At 35.5% G+C, this 25,508-nt stretch overlaps 1 long non-coding RNA gene across 1 annotated transcript; it reads left to right on the top strand.

Annotated features, from left to right (window-relative positions):
- The first annotated feature begins 4,018 nt into the window (after window positions 1-4,018).
- On the top strand, window positions 4,019-25,396 carry LOC143682463 (uncharacterized). Its single transcript, XR_013175142.1, has 3 exons — window positions 4,019-4,099; window positions 14,945-15,077; window positions 25,076-25,396. It is a non-coding gene; the product is annotated as an uncharacterized LOC143682463 (long non-coding RNA).
- The last annotated feature ends 112 nt before the right edge of the window (window positions 25,397-25,508 follow it).

The following is a 25,508-nucleotide window of genomic DNA, read 5'->3' as shown; positions in this document are numbered from 1 at the left end:
ATTGAGCATTTTATTTTTGAGTTATTGTGATCGTCTCCAGGAGAATCAAATCCAGAAATGATTAAAAACAATTACTTTTGGGACATGAAGCTAGGTGTATAAAATTTGGGTAGGAATTGTGTCTTTTGATTTTCATTTTGTTTTTCTTTACTGTTTCAATTCTTTATTTTAATCATTGAATTTTTGTAGTAATGATGTCTTAATTCCTTTGGGGCAAATAACACACATTAAAACAGACCAGAAAAAAAATTTTTTAATTATAATAGTGATAGTAGAGATAATTGAGTTATTTATATCTCTATTGTTGAACTGTCTGTAGAGGTATTTTCCATAATTTAAGTAAACATACGAAATTTAAACCTCCCATGTATGAAAGCTTGGAAACATTGCTTAACTTCTATAAACCACATTTTCCTCATCTTGAGTATGATGATTAATAATAACTACTTCATGTGCAATGGTTAGAACTAAATAATGAATGTGCAAGCCTTAGTAGACTCACTAGCACACAGAAGTGTTTTGTAAATGATAATTCAAACTGAGGCCTGACTTTCATCTTCCTTACCAATCCCAGTTACCCGTGTAGACCTAACAGTAGTTAAGTTTACTGTGCTAATTAATAATACCTGTGGTCCCAGGGTAATTAAAAAAGAACCACATTCTCAAAACTGTCCCCATATATAAATGATATCATCACCCTATTCACTGAGAATAACATTAATATAAGACAGAGTAAGAAATCAGATATTCCTTCCAAGTTTATAAGGTGCTTCTTTCAGCCTACTACATAGCTAAGATGTGGTGACTGAAATTTGTTCAATATCTGTAATATACATTTCACACAGAAGTCAATTAATCATGGAAAAGTTCAATTCGACAGCATCTCTTGAGCAGTCAAATATAAGAATAACATTATTACATATAAGTTTTGTAACAATACACATAAATTATTTTGAATGCAAGTGTATGGTTAACCTTAGAAAAATTTAATTAAGTAGTCATGATTTTTTTTTCCTGTCAAAGAAACACCCTAGGTCACCAAAGTAGGAAACAAAGAATCACTAGGGAGACATAGGATTGCCTTCAGTTATTCTCGTCCTGCCCATCCTCCCAAAACAGCTCACTCTACTTCTTGGAGGCCCATTTCAGGTTACTGTGGTACAAAAATATAAAATTAACTTTTTTGTTATGATGAAGCCTTATGTGAACACTGTGACACTATCAATCGGTTCTTTTCTCATTTTGAATAGGCAATCTCCTTTGAAAGATTTTTTTATCAATTTCTTACTTTTTAAAAGTGGAGATATTATCTACTAGAATTACATTGATTGGTCAGACAAAATTGGAGTTTTACCTGTGCATTTTAAAATGACCTATCTCTAAAGTCTAATCACCTCAGACAAAGATACTATGTTGCCACAAAGTCGTACTTAGCAGTGCTTCTGCAATGCTAGCCTTAGTAATTAGGACTCAATCTTCCAACCATTATGCACACAACTCTGAGCGACCCAGAAAACTCCTGCTGACATTGGAGGAACATAATGAATACATAATAAGCCATTCCCAATCTATCCCCTTTCAGAGGCTGTGTATCTCTGCTTCACAAAAGAACTCTCTTCTACCTAAATGAAAACATCAGATGCTGAAATTCATGCAGGGAGGTGTTAAAGGAATGAGATTATAACTAGAGAATGACTCTAAATGATCAATGTCATTTAAATGGCTCAAGAATAAGACGTTTTAGTGTGAGCAGCACTAAAGGACCGCCACTTCAATTTCACTCTTCCCATCTTTTCCTTAATCCCGAAAAGAATTCTTCTGTAAACAGGCAGATTCTCTCACCATCCCTCAAACCAGTCATGGTATGTCTGCCCCTGAACACTTAAATCAGTTATCATTTACCAAACACTTTTATGTGTTAACGACTCTACTAAGCCTTATGTATTCATTATTTCATTTAATTCTAACCATTGCACATGAGGTAGTTATTATTACCAGCATTTATGTACGTCTCCTCAGTACAATCTGCTTATATTTCCTGGTCTACTCAGTCACATCATAGGAACATCTTCTCTGTTTTTATTTCTGGAAGAATCACTTACTCTCCTATACTGTCTTGGGACTTATGCACAACTGTGGCAGAGGCTGACTAGCCTTTCACCAAACTCACTTCTTTTATAGCTGGACCTCATTTCCCAGGCTCCTTTGAGTCAGGTTTGATCATGTGACTGAGTTGCAGCCAACAAAACAGGAGTGGAACTGATATATGATATTTTGGACTGGCTCCTGAAAACCTCCCTCATGCAATTCTCTATGCTATCTTCCTTCACTCCTCAATTTGAGTCAGATAATAAGAGAACTCAGGAATTGAAAATTGTAGACCCCAAGATATAGTCACCTGGTAGGTCAGAGCTGCTTCCCAAACAGGAACGCCTACTTTGAACTGTTATGTGAGTGTAATATAAACTTCTACTATGTTAAAACAGTGATATTTTGTAATATCATGCATCAACAGTTGGTATTACACAAGCTGATACAAAAATTGGTATCTGAAGTTGTGTGCTGTGACAGCAAAATAAAATATGTAGCATTAGCTAGTGATCGGAGGCTTAGCACCTAAGAAATAGGTTGATATTGAAACACTGAAAAGATAGAAAACGATGTTATCCAAATGGCAAAATGTTCAATAAAACTGTCACTTGAGATAATTCAGAGTGCAAATAGCATGGCTACTGTGGGAATAAATAAGGACCACCCAAATGAGAAGAAGCAGAGGCTATTTACTCAGAGCTTTGTATAGCAAGGAAGTCAACTACCAACACTTGGGTTGAGCAAAGACTCAAAGGTAGGCAGGAGAGTGGGAAAGCTTTACTGTGAGAAAAAGAAAAAAGGGAAGGTTTTACATATTCACTCATTGGAAGTTCTTAGCAAGGGGAAATTTGGAGGCAGGCCAACTTGAAAAGGCGCGTCCTATGTGATTGAATTGGAGAGCATATTTGACTTTCTCTGAATTGTCTTCCTGATTGAGTCCTGAACATTTTAGGCTGATTGCTGCCGAGGTTTATAATTTGGCTTTCAGACTGGGTGATGCAGAAGCTGAGGGTAAGAGTTTTATTTTAATATGTTTTCCGGCCATGGTCCATCTGTATATTCAGTCTTTCGCTACTGAGTCTGTAGGTCTAGGAAGAGTGCTTGGAAAATGGTAGATTGTGTATTGCCTTTTATTTTCTGCTTTTTGCAAGACATGCTAATAAAGAGGTGCCTGAGGAAAGAATGAGATGTTTTGGAAGAAAAATGAAGCGAAACTGATACTCCACAAATTTAAAGCCTAGATTTGGAAAACTAGAAAACCCAACTGACTTTAGATCTCAAATAAAAGGATACAAGACTGAAGATGATTTTGAAGGACAAAAGTTCATTAAGACTGCTCAGTGAAACAAAGTGGCAGTCAGAAGCAATCAGATTGAGAGTATTCCTTCACATGCAAGCCAGTTGTGTTTCAGATGGCCTAAAAATAGTTCTATTAAATTGAGAAATTGAGGCAGTAGGTATTGAAGCCCCTTCACAAAGACCATCAGGAAAACACATTGATCAAGATCAAACAAAGAGGGGGTGCAGGGGTAGGTCAGGGGTAGAATTCTCACCTGCCATGCAGGAGACCTGAGACTGAGTCCCAGTCCATGCACTTCCCAAAAAACAAACAAACAAAAACATTCAACAAATGGTGCTGCAATAACAGGATACTCTACATAGAAAAACAATGAAATGTGGCCCTGCCATACAATATACAAAAAAAAAGACCAAGCAAAGAGAGTTTATTGAACTTACAGCAATAAAAAAAAAAGTTTTCACTTTTAGTATCTCAAAAGCTAGAAATTAGGGAAGGATATAATAAGGATTTAGGGTCTAAACTGAGTGATTTTCAAGCAAGTTTTGCAAGGCAGGGATCTATTTGGGAATGAACAGATTATGACACAATAATAATTTGTGGAACAATGAGGCAATGTCCTTGAAGCAGCCCTGATAAGCAAGTTGTTAATCTTTATGAGCATATTAGCTCATCCATAGTCTAATATTACAGGAAAAGGTATTTTCTGGGGTAAGCAACCTACTATTTTTCCTTGGTATCTGTACTATTTAAATAAGGCCAGTAATACACGACCAATCTAATCAATGTTTAATTTAGAGGCATGAAATTATAATCAGAAGCATTAGAAAGTAAGATCTCAGTATTATTTAACACAGAAATAGGAAATTATACTGACTGCAGTTCTCAAACCCAAATTTTTGTCATTCTTCAGCCTAAAATGGAGGTAGGCCATTTATCATCTGTGTTCATGATCAAACCAAATCCGCATTGCCACTTGATGAGACATGATCATGTATTGAGTTTCTTTTTTAGATGCTCATTCATTGGATCATTTGACAGAAAAGTTACTGTACAACAGCATTTAAGACTATGGAGCTAACCCATTTGAGCACTGCAACACAGGCAAATATGTAGAAAAATGAAAATAATAATTTTTTGTCCATTTGTAAGCCAAGAATAAAGAGTGCTCAAGTGGAAGAGAACAGATCCAATTCCTAATATGAAGAGACTGTAGAACATAATTTTTTTAATTGTTTGTCAGATGCTTTCAGAAATAATAAAGGTCCTGGAAAAGCCTATGGGGTAAAGAAAACAATATTATATCCAGAGCTGCTGTATTTTGAACTCCCACACCAGATCTCCCTCATGACCTTCTTAGCAAGGGAATCTTAGTAGCATTGTCAAAATCTGTCAATATATAAGCAGAGCATCTGGAATATTCCCCCACTCTATGGGCACTGTAAAGAAAGAAATAAGGAGACTTAAGGACAGAAGAGATAAGTCCAAAATTCCCTCATAGTTGTCAAGGGTCTCAAATTGAGATCCAATTTTCCTTCTTCTTAAACTAAATTATATAAAGATATTTTCTTGGTTTTTTGTTTTCTTTTGTTTCACTTGAGAAGGAAAAATTGTGTGTTGAAATAGACTTTGGGTGACATCATATATATCCATGGAGATAGGTTTTAGATTACTGAAATAAAAAGAAACTCTCCAGTTTGCATGTTGTAGCCAAGGGGCTTTGTCTGCACATAACCAATACCAGTCATTGAGAGCCACTCAGTGTTCTGGTTTAATCCAAAATATCCTTGTGATTTATCTAATTATTTTGTATACTTTTAGTGCCACTCAGTAATAGCAAATTGAGCTAAATGGTGAGATTTAAATTAGAGAAATCATCAATTAAACCTACAGTAAAAGAGCATGACATTGTTTAAATAGTAAATCTTCATTGCAGCTGTGTTAAAATAAGGCAGTTTCCACTTGCTTGCCACATTTGTCTTAGTCATATCCCAAATTCTATTTCTGTGAAAGTTTTGTTGCAAAGACCTAGTATGAAAGGTCTCTGGATGTTGTTTCAATAAAGACATAACCCTCCCATCCTAAATTGATCTCATAAGAATTTTAGACTTTTGGCTGTCTGGGCTGTTACAGTGTTTGTGATTTAAAAAGTTGCTTTCTAGTTGAATGCAATCAACCAAGATACTAGCTAATAGGACTTGGTTGTTCTGATTTTATCGTTAAGCCAAATTACAAAAAAATTACAACCAGCCACTAAAGTCATACTAAGGAGTGGTTAGGGATGCAAAGACTTGTATTAAGGACATGGGCTTTATGTATATCATAATTAAAGGGTAACAATTATATGCTAGTAATCTAGAACCTTAAAGCAGCAGAGAGCATATAAAACAGTTGAGAAAAATAAAGAACAAGAGCATGCAGATTAAAGCATAGTAACCTGTAGCTTCAGCCAGCTGGATCTTATTCTGTAGGTCTTGAGCAGAAGTTGTTTATTTCATGCAGTTGTCAACTTGATCCAAATGCCTTGGGTAGAAGCAGTACAATTTAGTGCTTCTGGAAGATTGCTAAGAATCAACAACTTAAGTTCTTTGGTCAAGAAAAGTCTTCCAGTGTACTAAGAATGATTTGTTTTTCTTAAATTGGTACATATAAATCAAGGATCAAGTTTTACTCAAAGTTTTACTATGATGCTGATGTTTAACAGTGATTATATAATGTCCATTTAATAAGGATTTGAGGGCTGTCCATCTTTAAAGTCTCTTCCAGAAGACTACATTTCCACTATACAAGGCTTATTCAGGAGATGTTGAAGAAAAGCTCCCTGTACTTGGTGATGATAAGCCTCAATATGCCATATAAGGCCTTGGTAGTATTTGGCCATATCTGCTTCCAGTAGGATCAAAGGCAATATTCCTGAATTCATGAATCAGTTAATTCTAACCCCTAATAAGAGAGTCTATGAACCTGAAAAAGAGTCATGTCATTATCATTAAAGACAACGGCAGTAACTTGGGCCATGCAAGTACAAAAGATTCTGAGAATTTTGAAAATTTTCATTTCAGAATTTCATTTGTTCTTTCTCTCTTTCTCAAAGATTGGGAGGTGTTATGGACTGTGAAGTTTCTCAATAAGTGGCAAGGCCTTAAAAATCTCTTAAATGAGAGTCCAGCAAAATGGGTGCCTTATCACTGGAAAAATAGAGAACAAAACCAAGCAAATTTTTTAGTACCATTGTAATTTAGTTTCCTGGCTGTAAAAGCTCTAATAAGTCCTAACGGTAAACCAAGAAAGACCACGACATAACTAAAACCTGCAGGTTAGCTAAATAAAATGCATTTGAAATTTTTCAAAGATTTGGATTGGTAGGTGCACCAAGGTAAGGGTCTTGACAAGCAAACCGTGAAAAGTGGCTGGATGGTTTCACAGTGTAATATTTCAGGAACAAAAATGTGCTGGAACAAGCACTAAGTAATTTTTGTTTTCTCAATATTTTTTAACATAGAGAGAGGAAAGTATGTTTGGTCTCAATAATATATTTTACTGGCAAAATAAATTATGTCGGCTTTCAGTTTTCAAGAGCAATGAAGTAAAAGAAATAAAACATACCAGTGGACTATGTCCAGGGTAGAACTTTGAGAATGGTTTTTGGCATTAGAACAGACCAAAAATAAATAGATAAGAAGCTCACTAAATTCTTAAGATAATTGCATTGTCAATGAAACTCTGAACCTGGATTTTAAAATTCTTTGAGTTCTTCAAGTCTTAAAACACCCACACCCTTTGGCAACAGTAAAATTGCACCAGCATATAATGGTTGTGAAAGTTAAGTAGCACCCAACAAAGAAATACTCTCCAATTTCCATTTCTGGTATATAATGGACAAGGAGAAATCTCCCATCAGATGGAATCAACAGCTATGGAATACACTAGACAAAGGAGTTCCTTCTGGAAAACTGTGCTGGTTTGAAAGGATGTATGTCCCCTAGAAAAGCCATGTTTTAATCTAAATCCTATTTCATAAAGGCAGAATAATCCCATTCAATACTGTATGTTTGAAACTGTAATCAGATCATCTCCCTGGAGATGTGATTTAATCAAGAGTGGTTGTTAAGCTGAATTAGGTAACGACATGTCTCCATCCATTTGGGTGGATCTTGATAAGTTTCTGGAGTCCTGTAAAAGAGGAAACATTTTGGACAATAAAGGAGATTCAGAGACAGCAGAGTAGAATGACATAGCCACAAGGAGCAGAGTCCACCAGCCAGCGACTTTTGGGGATGAAGAAGGAAAATGTCTCGTGGTGAGCTTCATGAAACAGGAAGCCAGGAGAGAAAGCTAGCAGATGATGCCATGTTTGCCATGTACCTGTCCAGCTGAGAGAAGAACCCTGGACTTCATTGGCCTTCTTGAGCCAAGTTGTCTTTCCCTGGATGCTTTAGATTGGACATTTCTATAGACTTATTTTAATTGGGACATTTTCTCGGCCTTGAAACTGTAAACTAGCAACTGATTATATTCCCCTTTTTTAAAGCCATTTCATTTCTGGTATATTGCATCCCAGCAGCTAGCAAACTAGAACAAAAACATAATAGGAATTTAATAAATAAACATCCTCTATGTACCACATAGAGGATCTTCACTAAGCTTGATACTGGAATTTGTCAATGTTGTAGACCAGAGACAACTGTGTCATTTTCAGTATTCCATTTTGGCTATGGGAGACAGTGCAATTACCTTGTCTCTGCTTTCCACTGTATATGGGGCATGTGTGGAAGACATGGATATCTGTACTAGGAGTTGGGGGGGTGGGGCTGGCGAAGTGGAATGGTTTGTATTTTAGTTTACAGACCACCAGACCACAAAAAGCCACATCTGGATCATATAAAGGGAAAGCTATGCCACAAAGAGATCCTAGACTCAGAGCCAGATGCTTCATTAGGTTATTTCTTTTGTGAGATGTAAGCACCTTCTCAGTGTGAGAATGTGTGTATGTATATTCATTCGTATATCTCTGCGTATGTGCATGTGAGTTTGTGTGTGTCTTTGTGCATTCTGAGAACTGAAATCGTTGAAACCAAAATAATTTCTTATCCCCATATTATATAATACAAGACCAGGCATATTTTCCAGTTCTTATGTTAAATGATATTGAGACAAAAACAAAACATAATAAGACAGAAAAGCTAAATAAATAAATGATATTGAAACAAAACAAAAGTAGCACAGCTGCTTGCTCCAGGACATAATTACTCCTGAAAGATAAGACTGTGAAGCAATAATAATTATCTCTATAGATATTGATATCAATACAGATGACATAGATGTAGATACAGCTGGTATAGATAGAGATATGGATATGGCTGTAGATGTGGATACAGATAAATGGATAGAGTATAAATAAAGACAGAGACATTGACAGAGATGACAGAGATAAATACAGACAGAAATAAATAGAAAGAGAGAGAGAAGAGCAGAGGGTAGCAGAAACTAGCCAGCTATTTGTCAGACCCATGTCTTCTCATTCCTGGACTCACAGCTAACTGAATATCCCAGCATCACCTGATCCTGGGTGTGACCACATGACTGAGTTCTAGCCAACGAAATGAAAGCAGAACTGATGGGTGCCTCCTACCTGTGATATTTTGTGCTCTCTTCCCCCAACTCTGGACTGGAGGTAGACAATCAGAGCAATCTCAAAAACCATTTGGTGAAAGTGCTGGAATCACAAGATACAAGGACCCTCAGTCCCAAAAATCATGACACGGAGGTAAAGCACTTGCTGAGCGGAAATATCAATTGAAAGGTTTTATAAGATAGAAATAAACATTTATTCTGTTAGTGCACTGATGATTTAGAAAATCCTTGTTGCAACAGCTAGCAGCATCCTAATTAATACAGTGCCCTTATGGGGCAGTGGTAAGGCCACAAGCCAGGGCTGAGAAGAACAGGGTTTCCTCCTTACACTCTTCTCAGTCATGCCCCTTTGACCTAGGTAAACTGAGTAATGCATACATGGTGACCTTCTTCTGTGTTTCATACACACACACACACATACACATGCACACACACAAAGATTTCTTTCTGCAGGCTGCCTAGTAAAGCACGAGGCCAGCACTTGATATCCAATGAATTCAACTTAATTTCTCAATGTGTGCATTCAATGACAAACAGCTGGTCCTTAGTAGCTCGAAGCCTCTCAAACTTCTCTGGGAAAGACGATGCCCCATTAAAGTTCTTCTACTTTGGGGAAAGCATGAGTTCAAATAAATTTTTAATGGAGAAGAAAGAAGACCCTACCAGGAAGATAAGACTGTTCAAATGACATGTCAACACTAAGCTGTCAAAATCTACCAAGGAGTTAAGAAAAATCCTTAACTCTTATAAATTCTGTAAATAGGTTTCAGTCTCAGGTCATAATTCTCTGTTCAGCCTGCTCTGAAACATAATGTGTACAAAGAATTTCTATTTGTGACCACTGGAAATTGGATAGACAAAATGAGCCAAAAATCAATAGTTAGAGTGATCTAAATGTAGTCCAAAAATCCCAGATCCTTTATTTTTAACATATTTGCCATTACTTCACAAGTAGATCATTTACGAAAAATTGGCACATTAAAAAATACCAAGAAGAATCCAAAATGCATATCTTGGAACCCTCTCTGTAATAGTTTTATTAATAAGAAAGTCTAGCAAAAACACATTTATAATTAGGTAGCCTTGTTTATGAAAGCAGGATGCCAGTAGTCAGCCAGAATGCTTTTCCATTTTTTCTAGTCACTAGCAACTGAAAATCCCACAAAATGAAGCTATTTGAGTCACAATATTTCAACCTACTTCTGCCTCGTGTATCAGCTGGAGAATTGAAGCAAACCTACATCTTGTGTCAGCATTCTGGGGAAAACAGCCGAGGAGTATCAGTGACTTTGTGTCTTTAACTTTACCACATCAGCCAAGAATAATTAGCAATGGTCTGAAAGGAATTGGATTTTTTTTTTAAAGAAAACAATTCACACTTCAGCATTTATGCAAATTTGGGTAATTTAAATGTATGAGATGATTAAGAAAGAATCTTCTCTTTAATTCCCCAAGCATGTGTATGTTCTTTTCTCCTCATGCAAATTTCTAGGATACTCTGTTCTTTGATACGTTCCTTAGATCACCACACTGCTTAAAGTTATACACTGTAAATATACACAATGGAATCGGAATCTTGCCTGTGGCTTCACATAAGATTACGCAAACATTTGGAGGGAGCAGTATTTTAACTACTTTTGAATACTGACATACTTACATGGAAAATGGGGGTGGAGAAAAATATAAAGGCAGATACCTATGGAAATTCTTCAGGATAATTTGTCAAGTCTGATAAATGTAGTGCTGGAGTCTAAACTCTTAAGTGCCTTACTGCTTTGTGCCCTTGCATCAATTAACATTTAATTTGACTTTTTAACAACCTCACTTATCACTAGTTTTTTCACGCTTGTGAAGCTAATAAATGTTAGCTTTTCAAAGCTGACAGTTTATGATTACTTATAACCAACACAATTTCAGGGTAATGCAATAAGAGATTAATGGACCACAGGGATGATGCAGCCACAGGGCTTGCTATAAAAAAGGAATGAACTACAATCCTGGAGAATGCCTCTTTTGAATAAATATATTCAAAGACCAGCTACACCAATGTCAAGAGGGAAAATTTTCAAACTAATTATATTAACAGTACTTCTAATTACACTCTCTAGAAGTGATTGAAAGTCTACGTTTATAAAATTCTTTCATAACATATCTGATATTGTAAATGAAATGAAAAATTTCATTAAAGAGCATTAAGAAAGCAAGAATTTTAGATTCATTTTAATAAAACTATCAATAGTTTGTTACAGGAGGAAGCAATAGATTTGAAGTTAAAAAAAAAACAAAACAGAAAATATCAGTTGCCTTGGTGTTTAGGAAACATACTGAGGTATTAACTGCATTAAACTGAAAAAAAAAAAAAACAAAAAACAGTTGCAGTAGTGAATTAGTTAATCCTTGAGAGGAGACAATTAGCTGTCTTTTCAAAGATGCTCAATAGAACTGTTTTATACTTTTTTAAAGGAAATGGACATGCTCCCTCCACTTGCAGTTCTTCAAAATTGATTAAAATAAATTTCCAAACAAATTAAATGCCAGTTGAACCAACAGGACTATCCAACCCCATTCTGACAACTAGCAAACTAGAACACCCCCCAACTAAATCTTTAGACATACATTCATCATTATCCTGTTATTTTCTTTAAACAGATGGAAGAAATAAGCTACCATACCCAGAGAAATAAATTTACTCCCGTGCTGGTTTAAAAGGAAGTATGCCCCTTAGAAAAATCATGTTTTAATCAAAATCCCATTTCATAAAGGAAGAATAATCCCAATCCAATACTGTATGTTTGAAACTGTAATCAGATCATCTCCCTGGATGATGTGATTTAGTCAAGAGTGGTTATTAAATGGATTAGGTGATGACATGTCTCCACCTATTTGGGTGGGTCTTGATTGGTTTATTGGAGTCCTATAAAAGGGGAAAGGATTTGGAGAATGAGAGATTCAGCGGGAGCAGAGAATGTCGCAGCACCACAAAGCAGAGAATCCACGAGCCAGCTACATTTGGAGATGAAGAAGAAAAACGCCTCCGGGGGAGCTTCATAAAACCAGAAGCCAGGAGAGAAGAAGCTAGCAGATGACGCTGTGTTCACCATGTGCCCTTCCAGATGAGAAAGAAACTCTAACTGTGCTTGTCATGTGCCATTCCACTTGAAAGAGAAACCCTGAACTTCATCGGCCTTCTTGAACGAAGTTCTTTTCCTGGATGCCTTTGATTGGACATTTCTATAGAGTTGTTTTAATTGGGACATTTTCTCAGCATTAGAACTGTAAACTAGCAACTTACTAAATTCCCCTTTTTAAAAGCCACTCTGTTTCTGGTATATTGCATTCTGGCAGCTAGCAAACTTGAACACCCCCCAACTAAATCTTTAGACATACATTCGTCATTATCCTGTTATTTTCTTTAAACAGATGGAAGAAATAAGCTACCATACCCAGAGAAATATAGCTATGAAATAGCACAAATTTCTTCTCATGTTTTTTTTTTTTTTTAATTGGTCTATCCCATGGTTGACAATTGAGAGAACAACATTCAATGATTTGCTCTTCTGGACAGCTCTTCTGAAGAATCAAACTTCTGTTCAGTCTCACACTGAAAACAGTTTTAAAGTACTAAACCAAAGCATATGACTAAAAATCCAAGATAAACTGTGCTGAATGTCTTTCATATAGTTCTAGCAAGTGTTTTTGTTTAATCAAGCTATCTATGACACATGGAAAATTTAGGAATGATAGTATTGAGGCTGTGTGTCCAATTTTACCTATGATATTTTTAATCACACTCATACTTTATCAAAAGTGGCTGAATCAGATACTGAAAAGTTCTAAAACTTAAGGTTTTTATTTTTCAGGCTTTCTATCTTTTAAAGTACATTTAAAAGCTGACCAGAGTCGTCATGAAATACTGGACAATCTCACTGGGAAGGAGTTCCCGTCTAGTGTTTAAAAATAATCTAATGCTTTTTCGAGTGCTTTAAAAAGGTAACGTTAATTCACCCTGCATATGCGTCAATGATATTTTCTTGAATAGATGATCAGTTTTAAAATAAAAAGAAAAAAGACTCATATAAATATTTAGACATATTATATACATATTTCCTTTACAATAAATCAATATATATATATATATTCCTTTACAATAAATCAATGAACTTAGGTTCATCACATGCTCAAATTCTTATCTTTCAAGTGCCCTCCAATAAATGTTAGATTCTCAGTGCCTTTCCACTAGCCTTCCCTCCAAATCTCCCAGAACTTCTTACCTGTTCTCTTTTTGTGCATTTCAGGGTATATCAAAATCATTTGTGCAGAGGTCTCCTCCTCTCCATCATTAAATTGTAAGCTGCTTTGTAATAGGGTCAACACTAGTAGTTGCTTTGTGCATAACAGGTGATCAATACATTTTTGTTAGACAGAATAAATAAATAAATAAATGATTGAATACCTCAATGGATGCTTTAACAACAACCAAAATGAAAGTATTGAAGATAAAAAATTCATATAAGGTAAAAAAAAAAATATGAAAAATTTCAGCGACCTGCTTTGATATAAATAGTCTAAATAGATTTACTTTAACAATATATAACATTACACATGGCCATTTAAAAGGATAAAGGAAGAAACCAAGATAATAATTTTAAAATCACACATGGATTGAATGCCTATTAAATCAGCCAGGCACTGTGCTGAGATAAAGGATCTACAGATGAAAAGACAAAGTCCCCACTATCAAGGAGTATTGTTTAGTTACAAAGTGAGACATGTGAATGAATAATCAAATCAGTTCATATAATTACAGCAAGCAAGACCCTCCCCCAGAACTACTTCCCCCCACAAAAGTAAGCTGCTGTTCACAAAAACTAGAGACGACACCATCAGCAGATGAAAAGAGTGAGTAATTTCTGAAATCTTTATTGCAAATACAGCAAAATCCAAAGGAAGCAGCAATCTTACATAAGAAGGCAGCTTGCTGTAGAAGTTGAGGGCCCAAGTGCTTGTATCAGAATACCTGGGTTCAAATTCTACCTCTTCCACTTAGCTGATTGTTTCAAGCAAGTTCTTCACACTTTTTCCTTCCTATATCTTATCTATCAAATGTATGACTATAATATTTAATTCAAATGGGGAGTTTTTAGGATTAAATGTGTTAGTAATTACATGCATTGTGCTTCACAAATAGTCAGTCCTTAAATAGTGATAGGTAATATCTTTACTGTCTATTAGTGTTTTATTGTGATCATTCCTATAGGGAAGAGAATAATTCCCAAAAGAATAGATATTCCCAAGAGAATCCTAGAATTACCTCCAAACCAAAGGAATAGTGACCAAGAAAAGAACTGTATGACTAATCATATTAATGAATAGCCTATAGAAAAACTAGTTCACTGCTTTGGAGAAAGAGACTCCAGAGATTGACCATCAAATAAACCATTAGTGCAACTTTCCATATAAAAGTGGAAGTTCTGACTTAGGAGACTTACAAAGTGGGCCTAGTGCTAGAGGAGAGGTCAAATGTCCAGGTAACTGACAACTGTCACTGCCTTCAATAACTTGTTATGTTCACACTGTAATGCATCTATTAAAAGCTCACATGTCAAAGGGACAGGACAGATATGAATATGAGTGATGTAGGTAGGGTGAAAAATAATAGGGACTGGTAGAGACTGTGACAAGCTGAGGCTCAAATGCCACATCTAAAGGATAGGCTCTACTTAGCTATGTAGCTATGTAGGCCTATAACCTCAGATTTGTTAGATCTTTCCAATTCTCAAGAAAAAAATGAAAGCCCCTCGTTTCATATGATCCAATTTTTTAATTGTGGGTAGTTTATGTCCTCTGCTCTGAAGCAATTCTGTCTATGCTGCAATAATTTTCCTATCCCTAAAACTCACCAAAATCTATTTTCATTTCCAGAAGAATAGGATTCTCATTTAGAATCAAGAAAGATTCATCATTTACTTGCTAGTACAATCAGCAAGTAAACAACCAAGAATCACCAAATATTTGAGGGAAAACAACATGACACCAAACCCCATGAAAAGAAAAGGTAACTTCTGAGAAAACATAATCAATTCAGAAATAAAATATTCATTAAGTATAGTAAACATCTTCTGATATTTATGAATATTACAAAGAAGAAAAATGAGGAAGAGTTGGAGGAGGAAAAGAAGGAGAAGAAGAAAATGGAAGAAAAGGAGAAGAGATTGCCATGAAAAAGAAGCAGTAAGAGCTATTGGATATTATATATCATATTTCCAAAGTTAAGAGCGCAAAAGATAGAATAAATGGCAGAAATATCTAAGCCGAAGATAAACTATTTGAAGTTGAAAAGGCAAGCACAGGGATAATCTTCAAACACAATGTAACAGGACACAAAGTTGAAAATATGTCAGAAAATGCTAAACTTATGGAATTATGTCTAGAAAGTCTATAATTAAACTAATAAGGGTTCTAGAAGATGACAGAGAAAATGGAGAGAAAAAAAATAAAGTATGAAAGAAAATTTCTTTGATCTAAATAAAGATTAAAGGCTTTAAACAAAAAAAGTTAACTGATTAAATGAAAGAAATTTACCTAGACATACTCTGGTGAAATTTCTGAATTTCAAGGATAAAAAGAAAATTCTACCATACTATATAGAGAGAAAACAAACTTTTCTTTTAAAAAAATTGACTTAAGTTTTCTTAAAAGACACTATAAAGAAAATTAAAGTATGCTACCAAAAGTTCTAATTAACAATTATTAAGAATGTAAAATACTGCACCTAGCAAAACTCAAGAATTAGGAAAATTTTAAAATAGATCTTCAATTTGTCATATATGAACTCTTCTGAAAAATTCCTTGATAATTTACTCAATATTGTGCTACATCAAAATGAAAACTAAACACAAGGAAAAGTAAGTCATGATTCAAGAATATAAAGGGGTGATATAAAAATGTATAAATAATCTAATCTGAAGTGTTTCTTTTATAAATAGACAGAATGTGAAATTTCAAATAGATTTGTTAGAAATTTAAGTTTAACCACTGGGAAGAAAAAACTTTAAGAAGAGGAGAAGAAGAATTAGCAAAGTAAGCATAACAAATAGATATCTCAAAAAAGATGGTAGGGTATGCATGGTGATTCAGTGGCAGAATGCTTGCCTTCCATGCAGGAGACCCAGGTTCAATTCCCAGACATGCATCTTAAAGAAAATTTAAAAATTTAAAAATTTAAAAAAACATGGTAGGAATAAATTCAGAAATATCAATAATCATAAAAAATATTAATGGGTTATATTCTACCATAAAGACAGAGATTCTTACATTGGATCAAAACTACTATAAATTGATAACAAAAGATGATAGGTAAAACAAAATGGCCCAGAGAGATTGAAAATAAAGAGATATTTTGTATATAAAATGTTATATATATTTATATATTTTTAAAAAGCATCTGTGGTAAAAAAAAATTCAAAGTCTGGAAATTATTACAAAATGACAGGGGAAACAATTCACCAAAAGAAAATATACAAATAGTTACCTACTTTTATGCACCCAAAAAACCTAGCACCAAAGTATAACAAGGAGAGTGATGTCATCAACTTGGCGATATAAGATATCCCCTGAAATAAACTACCCTCAGTATCAGCTAATAAAAAGACAAATATCACATGATTAGAACTGGAGGATGATAGAGACTGGAGAAGAACTCCACAAATGCTGAATCAAAAAATGAAAAAAAAATCTCCAAGAACAGGTAGGAAGTTTCTGACACAGACCCTCCACTTCATATACCTCCTCCTCATTCGGTCCCATGCTTGGGAATCAAGCAGAAGCAGCATGGCTCAGGTCCCTCCAGCCATAGATGTGGAGTGTAGAGACACTCATAGCAGCAAGTTAGAACCCAACAATATCCAGGCACAGGAAGCCAAGTCCACAGAGACCCAGGAAGAACACAAGCAGCTGAGTTGTGCTGAGTGCTACATACAAAAGTGCCCTTGGGTTAGGTCAGGGGGAGAATGGCAGAACAGTTGGCAAGAGATGTGGGCACTCAATCCAGTTTCTGTTGGCTGGAGCACTTAAACACAGAATGGACTTTTCCAGATTGCCCCACCTCTTTGTACTGACCCCTTCTCATTCTCCAGGACAGTATACACTAACAGGGAAGAAAAGCCTCACAGAGAAAAAGAGGATGGGAAGGGGAGTACTGAACTGCTGTAAGACTGGATAAGTCCCAGAACTGAAAAGTGCAGGGAAAAATGGGCACTGAATAAGGGAGAGAATTTAAACAAATCACAGGATCTGGGGAGAAAATTCTACACAAAAACAAATGAAACAGATCAAGATTCCTGGTGAAGGAACAGAGGAAAGGAAGCTTTCTTCTGGAGGTGAAACAACTGCACAAAAAGTATAATCTTAAAAACTGTACTGAACATTGAAAACAAGAGTCCGATGAAGTAGAGCTGAGAAAATCTGAACAGTTAAACAGAAGCTACTGTAAAGATTCACTCTCATCAATAAATAAACATTTAGACAGAAGAACAATAAGGAAACAGAGAACTTAAATAATATGATAAATGAACTAGACCTAGCAGACATACATGGAACATCGTATCCCAAAACAACAGTAGATACATTCTTCTCAAGTGCTCATGGATCATTTTCCAGGATAGATCACATGTTGAGTCACAAAAGACGTCTCAGTAAACTTAAAGAGATTGAAATTATACAAAGCATCTTCTCTGACCATAATGGAATGAAGTTGCAAATCACTAACAGGCAGATAACTGGAAAATCACAAATATATGGAAGTTAAAATAACACACTCTTAAGCTATCAGTAGGTCAAAGGAGGAATTGCAATGGAAATAAGTAAATATTTTTAGATAAAGAAAAATGAGAACACAACATATCAAAACTTGAAGTATGCAGCACAGGCAGTGCTGAGAGGAAAACACTTAGCCCTAAAAGCTTACATTAAAAAGAAGAGCTAAAATTAAAGACCTAGCTATATACCTGGAGGAACTAGAAACAGAAGAGCAAACTAATCCCAAAGCAAGCAAAAGGAAAAAATACAACAAAATTAGAGCAGAAATAATTGAGAATTTTAAAAAAATGGAGAGCATTAACAAAACCAAATGTTGGTCTTTGGAAGGTCAATAAAATTGACAAACCCTGTGCTAGACTGACAAAGAAAAAATAAAGAAAACACAAATAAATAAGATCAGAAGCAAAAGGAGTGATATTACTACTGACCCTACAGAATTGAAAAGGATCATAAGAGGATACTATGAGCAACTGTATGCCAACAACTTAGACAACCCAGATGAAATGGACAAATTCCTAGAGGCATGCAAACAACCTACAAGTTTTAGAAAAAATGGAAGTTCTCAACAGATCAGTTGCAAGTAAAGAGATGGAATCACCTATTAAAAATATCACAACAAAGAAAAGCCCAGGACCAGATGGCTTCAGAGGTGAACTCTACCAATAATATGAGAAGCATTAATACCAATCCTGTTTAAACTCTTCCACAAAATTAAGCAGGAGGGAAAATTACTTCACTCATTCTAAGAGACCAACATTGCCCTAATACCAAAGCCAGACAACAATAGTATAAGAAAAGAAAATTAAAGACCAATTTCTCCTGTGAATATCAGTGCAAAAGACCTCAAACAAAATTGAATCCAATAGCACACTGCACAAGCTATATGCCATGATGAAGTGGGTTTTATCTCAGACATCCAAGAGTGGTTCAACATAAGAATATCAATTAATTTAATACCCCATACTAACAAAATGAAGGGAAAAAACACATGATAATCTCAATTGATGCAGAAAAGGACAAAATCCAGCATTCTTTTTTGATAAAAAACACTTTGAAAAATAGAAATAGAAGGAAACTTCCTCAAATGATAATGTGTGCATGTGAAAAACCCACAGGTAACATCACACTCAATGGTGAAAGAAGGAGAGTGTTCCCGCTAAGATCTCCCACAAGACAAGGATGCCCACTGTCACCGCTGTCACACAACATTGTGCTGGAAGTTTCAGCCAGAAGTTAGGCAAGGAAAATACGTAAAAGGTATCCAAATTGGAAAGGAAGATATAAAACTTTCACTATTTGCAAATGACATGTTCGTATATAGAGAAAACTCCTAAAATCTGCAACAAAGTCAATAGATCTAATAAATGAATTCAGGAAAGTGGTGGGGAAAAAGATCAACACACAAACATCAATAGTGTTTCCATACACTATTTATGAGCAATTGAAGGAGGAAATCAAGAAAGAATCCATTTACAATAGCAAGTAAAATAATCTAATATCTTGGAATAAATTCAGACTTGTACACAGAAAACTATAAAACATTGCCTAAGGAAATCAGTGATGATCCAAATAAATAGAAGGACATTCGGTGTTCATGGACTGGATGACTAAAATCATCAAGATGTCAATTCTAGCCAAAATGATTTACAGATTCAAGACAATTTCAATAAAAATTCCAACAGCCTACTTTGCAATCATGGAAAAGCCAATTATCAAATTTATTTGGAAGGTTAAGGGGCCCCAAATAGCCAAAAATATCTTGAAAAAGAAGAACAAAGTTGGAAGACTCATGCTTCCTGACTTTAAAGCTTATTACAAAGCTGCAGTTGTCAAAATAGCATGACACTGGCACAAGGATGACATATAAACCAATAGAATCAAATTGAGAGTTCAAAATTAGATCCTCACAGTGATAGCCAATTGATTTTTGACAAGGTTGCCAAATCCACTCAATTCAGAAAGAATTGTTTCTTCAACATATGGAGCTGACATGAAAAAGAATGAAAAAGGACCCGCTCCTCATACCCTATACAAAATTTAAGTAAAAATGGATCAAAGGCCAAAATATAAGAACCAGGACTATAAAACTCTCAGAAGAAAATATAGAGAAATGTCTTCAGGATCTTATGTTAAGGAAGATCACAAGCAACAAAAGGAAAAAATAGATAAATTGGACCTGGGTGAACACTGAAGACATTATGCTGAGTGAAATGAGCCAGGTACAAAAGGACAAATAGTGTGTGGTCTCACTGATAGGAAATCATTAGAATATGCAAACTTATAGAATTAGATTCTAGAATATATGTTTCCAGGGGCTAAGTTGGGGTAGAGAATAGAGTTAATGCTTAATTTGTGCAAAATTTATATTTCAGTTTTTATAAAATTTTGAAATTGGATGGTGGCGATGATCGCATAATATTGCGAGTGTAATTAACAGCACTGAATTACATAAGTGAATAAGGTTCAAAGGGGGAACTTCAGGTCATTTATATGTCACTAGAATACAAATTAAAATATAAAGCATAGGCTTATGTAACACAGTGAATCTTATTGTAAATGATTGATAATAGTTAATAGTGCAAGTATAACAATATTTTTTCATGAATTATAACAAATATACCACATTAATGCAAGGTGTTAATAATAGGGTGGTATATAGGGAAAGTACATCTAATGTAAATTATAGACTAAACTCAATAGTATAATTTTAATTATCTTTAATTAATTATAACGAAGGTATTACAAAAAATGCATAGTGTCAACAATAAGAAGATGTATGGGAATGTTGTTACATGCTTTTTCTGTAAACCTACAACTTCTACAATTTTAAAAAAACTTTAAACAAAAATTCTAGAAATACACAGAGAAATTTACAAATTGACATTCATAGAGGTATAGTTGGCACACATCTCCAAAAAAGGTCAGAGCAAACATAAAGAAAAGCAGGATCCAAATAAGGTAACTATAAGCATTATAATCAGACACAATAAATTTTATTAGTCGGCATCCTGCAGAGAAACAGAACCAACAAAAGATATCTATAACCAGTGATGAGGCAACTGACAAATCCAAGTTCTAAAGGTCAGCATGTCAAGCTGCAAATTCCAATAAGAGCTGATGGTAATTCTTGAGTCCAGAATCTATAGGAAAGCTATGGAAAGTCAGAGGCTTTAGAAGACTTTAGAAGGTATAGTCTTAAGGCAGTTTCCTTCTGGAAACCACAGCTCTTGCACTTATAAGTTGATTATAAGACCAACCACAATAGCAAGGGTAATTGCCTTTATTTAAAGTCATCTGATTGAAGGTGTCAATCATAAGTTTACAAAATACTTTCACAACAACATCTAGGTTTGTGTTTAATCAAATAGCTGGATACCATAACTTAACTATGCTGACAAATAAAAGTTAGCTGTCACACCCATCAAGCAGAGAATGTACATTTGTTTTGTTTTATTTTTTTACATGGGGCAGGAACTGAGAGCTGAACCCAGGTCTCCAGTCTGGCAGGTGAGAACTCTGCCAGTGAGCCACTGTGGCCCGCCCGAGAATGTACATTTAAAAAAATATTTTTATTAACAAATCTTCACACACATATAGTCCATACATGGTATATAATTAGTGTCTCACAATATCATCACATGGTTGTGTATTCATCACCATGATAATTTTTTGAACATTTACATCACTCCAGAAAAAAAAATTTAAAAAAAAAACAAAAAATTCATACATCCCATACCCCTTACCTCTCCTGCTCATTGACCACTAGTATTTCAATCTACCCAATTTATTTACCCCTTATCCCTCCTATTATTTATTTACTTTTATACATATTTTTTACTCATCTGTTCATACCCTGGTTACAAGGACCATCAGACACAAGGTTTTCACAATCACACAGTCACATTGTAAAAACTTTATCATTACACAATCATCTTCAAGAATCAAGGCTAGTGGAATACAGCTCAACAGTTTCAGATAATTCCCTCCAGCCACACTAATAATCATAAACTAAAAAGGGATATCTATATATTGCATAAGAACAACCTCCAGGATAACCTCTTAATTCTGTTTGAAATCTCTCAGCTACTGAAACTTTTCTGTCTCAGTTCTTTCTTCCCCTTTTTGGTCCAGAAGGCTTTCTCAATCCCCTGATGCTTAGTCCTGGCTGATCCCAGGAGTTTTGTCCCACATTGCCAGAGAGATTTACATCCTTGAGAGTCATGTCCCATGTAGGGGGAAGGGCAGTGTGTTCACTTGCCGAGTTGGCTTCATTCATATCTCTAGTCGAAGTTTGATCCCTTTTTCAACTTTTTAAACAGTTCCTTTATGGGTAGTGCTGACTTTCATGGCTTCAGAGCTTTAACTCTGAGACTCAAGTGTCACATAAATACCCAAAGTTTCTGGGAACAACCAGGTTATATACAAACAGCTCAGTATCTCAGTATTTAGAAATAACAGTTACAACTCTTGAACATATGTGAACTGCTGTAAGAGTTTACAATCCAGGACACTTTACAATAGGCCCCAATCTGATAACCTGATAGCCCATGCTCTAGGCTTCAATTCACCAAGTTTTTATATTACAGTTAGTCCATATGAGAAAGGCATGATAATATTTGTCTTTTTGTTCCAGACATTTCATTCAGCATCCAGCTCTTAAGATTCATTCACCTAGTTGCATGCCTCACAACTTCATTCCTTCCTGTGGCCACTCACTAGTCCATTGTATGTAGACACCACAGTTCCCTTTTCCTTCCCTCAGTCATTGTACTCTTAGTCCACCTCCAATTTGTGAATCGCAAACACTGCCGCCATGAACACCAGTGTGCAAATGCCGATGCCTGTCCCCACACTCAGTTCCTCCAGGAATATATTGAGCAATGGGGTTGCAGGGCCATATGGCAATCCCACCCCCAGCTTCTTGTGGGACCACCACACTGCCCTCCAAGGGGCTGCGAGAATGGACATTTTTAATGTAGCAATAGAACTTTCAAAGATTTATCACAAAACATCCAAAATTTCATAAGGTACCGTGACAAAACATCTAAAATTTCTAAAAGTACATATCATATAAAACTGTACTTTTTTTTTACCACAGTGCAAATTGGAAACCAAAAGCTAAATGATACACCAAAATACCCAGGCATCTGAAATCTAAAACATTCTCCTCATTTTCAATCATGCACCATTTAATTTTTCAAATCACAGGAAAATGTTTAGGATTGGGGGGAAAAAAGGAAGAGAAAACTCTATTTGACAATGGTTCCAACACCTGAAGAACTTTAAAAAAATTTCTGAAGCCACATCCCACCCACCGAATAGCAGAATTTTTAAAGTTCCCTCAGGTTATTATAAAATGCAGTAGATTCTGAGATGTACTGGACTATGCAATGGCCAATAGTCAGTTCACTATTTGGTACTGAAGAGCTGGTGAGAGGTCAACTAGACATTATTTATTTGTGAGTTAGGAGTAGCAAGCCAGATGCTACAGGCTGAATTCATCATGAGAAGCTGTTTATTTGGCCCGGCATAATATTTTTGCTTTTTTTCACTCTGTGTATAATTTTAAATCTTTTTAGTCATTTCCAGTTTTCCATAGGCCCCATTATTTTCTATTCCTTGCACGGATCCAATTCACATATTTACATTACTTGCCTGCCCCCTACTATACAGGGTAGTAAAACCAAGATCGTATATAAGATCCCCCAGGGAAAGGGAGAAGGCTAGAGAGTACTATGACTACTTTGAGTGGATAAGGGGTAGAAGAAGACCCAGGGAAATAAAATCAGAAGGAACTGTAGGAGAGGTAAGAGGAGAAACCAAGAGAGGGCTCCTAGTTCGGTATATAAAATTAATAAGAATCAATGACTAGCCATACAAGTAGAAGCTTAAATTAATTTAGTTTTATTATGAACCTCGGTGCCACCACTGATTTGAAGGGTTGAAAGAGATGCAGTTGATAATACTTTTAGGCATTGGATGACAGAAAACTGGGCAAACTTGTTAAGTTATGGACTGAGACCATGATCAACTGTTGACTAAATGCTCTATATCTCATGTGTAAAGTCTGTAAGTTTCTACCTACAAATAAAGTGATTGAGCAAGGTATAACCTTTATTTCCTCAACTGCAGTCAACACCTGCTGGATTAAATGATAAGGGAACACTTTCTTAATCATGTCTAATTAATGCTTTCTTGCTTAGACATTGTTGAAAAGCATGCCAATTAGTGCTACCAGCCAGCAACTGCATTTTCACTGTTTTAAACAGTATGGAAAAAAGACAGTACATTCTGGAATGCCATTTTTGTTGATCAAACTTGTTTTTCAGTTTGTAATAATCAAGAAAAATGATCATGCATCTCTAAACACTTATACGCTTCCATGCAATAAATCTAAGGAGAGACCATAGATGCAGGGAGAATATTAATTCAAAGCACATGGCAGAATATATACACATCCACCATCTCTGATACCTGAATGTAAATTAATTGAGATCAAGGATTGTATCTGCCTAATACAATCCATAATAAATAATGGATACCCAGCCATCATACTAAGCTAATTATTGGCCAGAAAGGACTAACTATTGTGAATGAAGGGCTCTGAGCAAACACTGGGCAGTTATTATAGAAAGAAATCTGTAGAACAAACAGTCAGCATCCCTCACTCTACTTCTAATCTCCACGTACCCTATGCTTTAACTACATGGATGTGCAAAGCCCTCATTTCCATGGAATCTTGCCTTTGTTAATATTTGAACAAATATTTGCTCCGCACTAATCACATCAACCAATTAGTATAACCTAATTCTGACCAATGAATTCTAAGGAAAAAATACTGGGAACTGCAAGAAAATGTTCCATCTTGATAAGAGAGAGGGCTGCAGGGTAAAGCCTTTTGCTACTCTACTCTTTTCTTATTGATTGGGAAGCTGTCGTGCAATGAGATAATGCCTGGAGTATCAGCATTCATATAAACAGAAGGAGAGATATTACCTGCATTGCAGATGATAAGGCCAAAGAGAATGCATGTCCCTGAAGACCTTGCTGAGGCGGCTGCTGAAGCAATATGGAAACTTCTTGTTAGGCTAACAATAAATGTTCTCATGGTTTAAAACATTGGTGGTCAGATTTCCTGTTTCTTTTAGCAAAATATTCTGATATAGTGTTATACCCCGTAGCAAAAAATGTTTGTTGCCTACAAGCAGTCATTCTCCCATTGCCTTTCCTATCAAGAAAGAGTCAGTGTCACCAAGAGCTGAAGATATCAGAGACTTGCTTTCGCATCTTCACTTGCTGAAGCATGAATATACAATGCCATCCTTTCCTTTCATTCCTGAGAAGAGGTCTATAGCAGAATTTCTGGTTAAGATTTCATCTTTCCTAAAAGATGCACAAGGAGTAGCCTCCCTTCTCATCCTACACTGAACATGCTGTATGAAGATATGGACATGGAGCTATGGAAGTCATTCAGTGAACCTGAGTGGAAATCTAACAGAACTAGAGAGAAGCCAACTGAGAGCCCTGATACTTTTGAGCACTTGAATCCACACTAGAATCACCTGTTTACTCTGGACTGTAAATAAAGTAAAATAAAGCCCTATATTTAAGCCAAATTTAGTTGAACATTCTATTATTGCATGTGGAGGAATCCTAACTGAAACACCAT

Source organism: Tamandua tetradactyla, chromosome 5 (assembly GCF_023851605.1).
Source record: "Tamandua tetradactyla isolate mTamTet1 chromosome 5, mTamTet1.pri, whole genome shotgun sequence".
Classification (NCBI taxonomy): Eukaryota; Metazoa; Chordata; class Mammalia; order Pilosa; family Myrmecophagidae; genus Tamandua; species Tamandua tetradactyla.
This window is presented reverse-complemented; position numbering and strand designations above follow the sequence as displayed.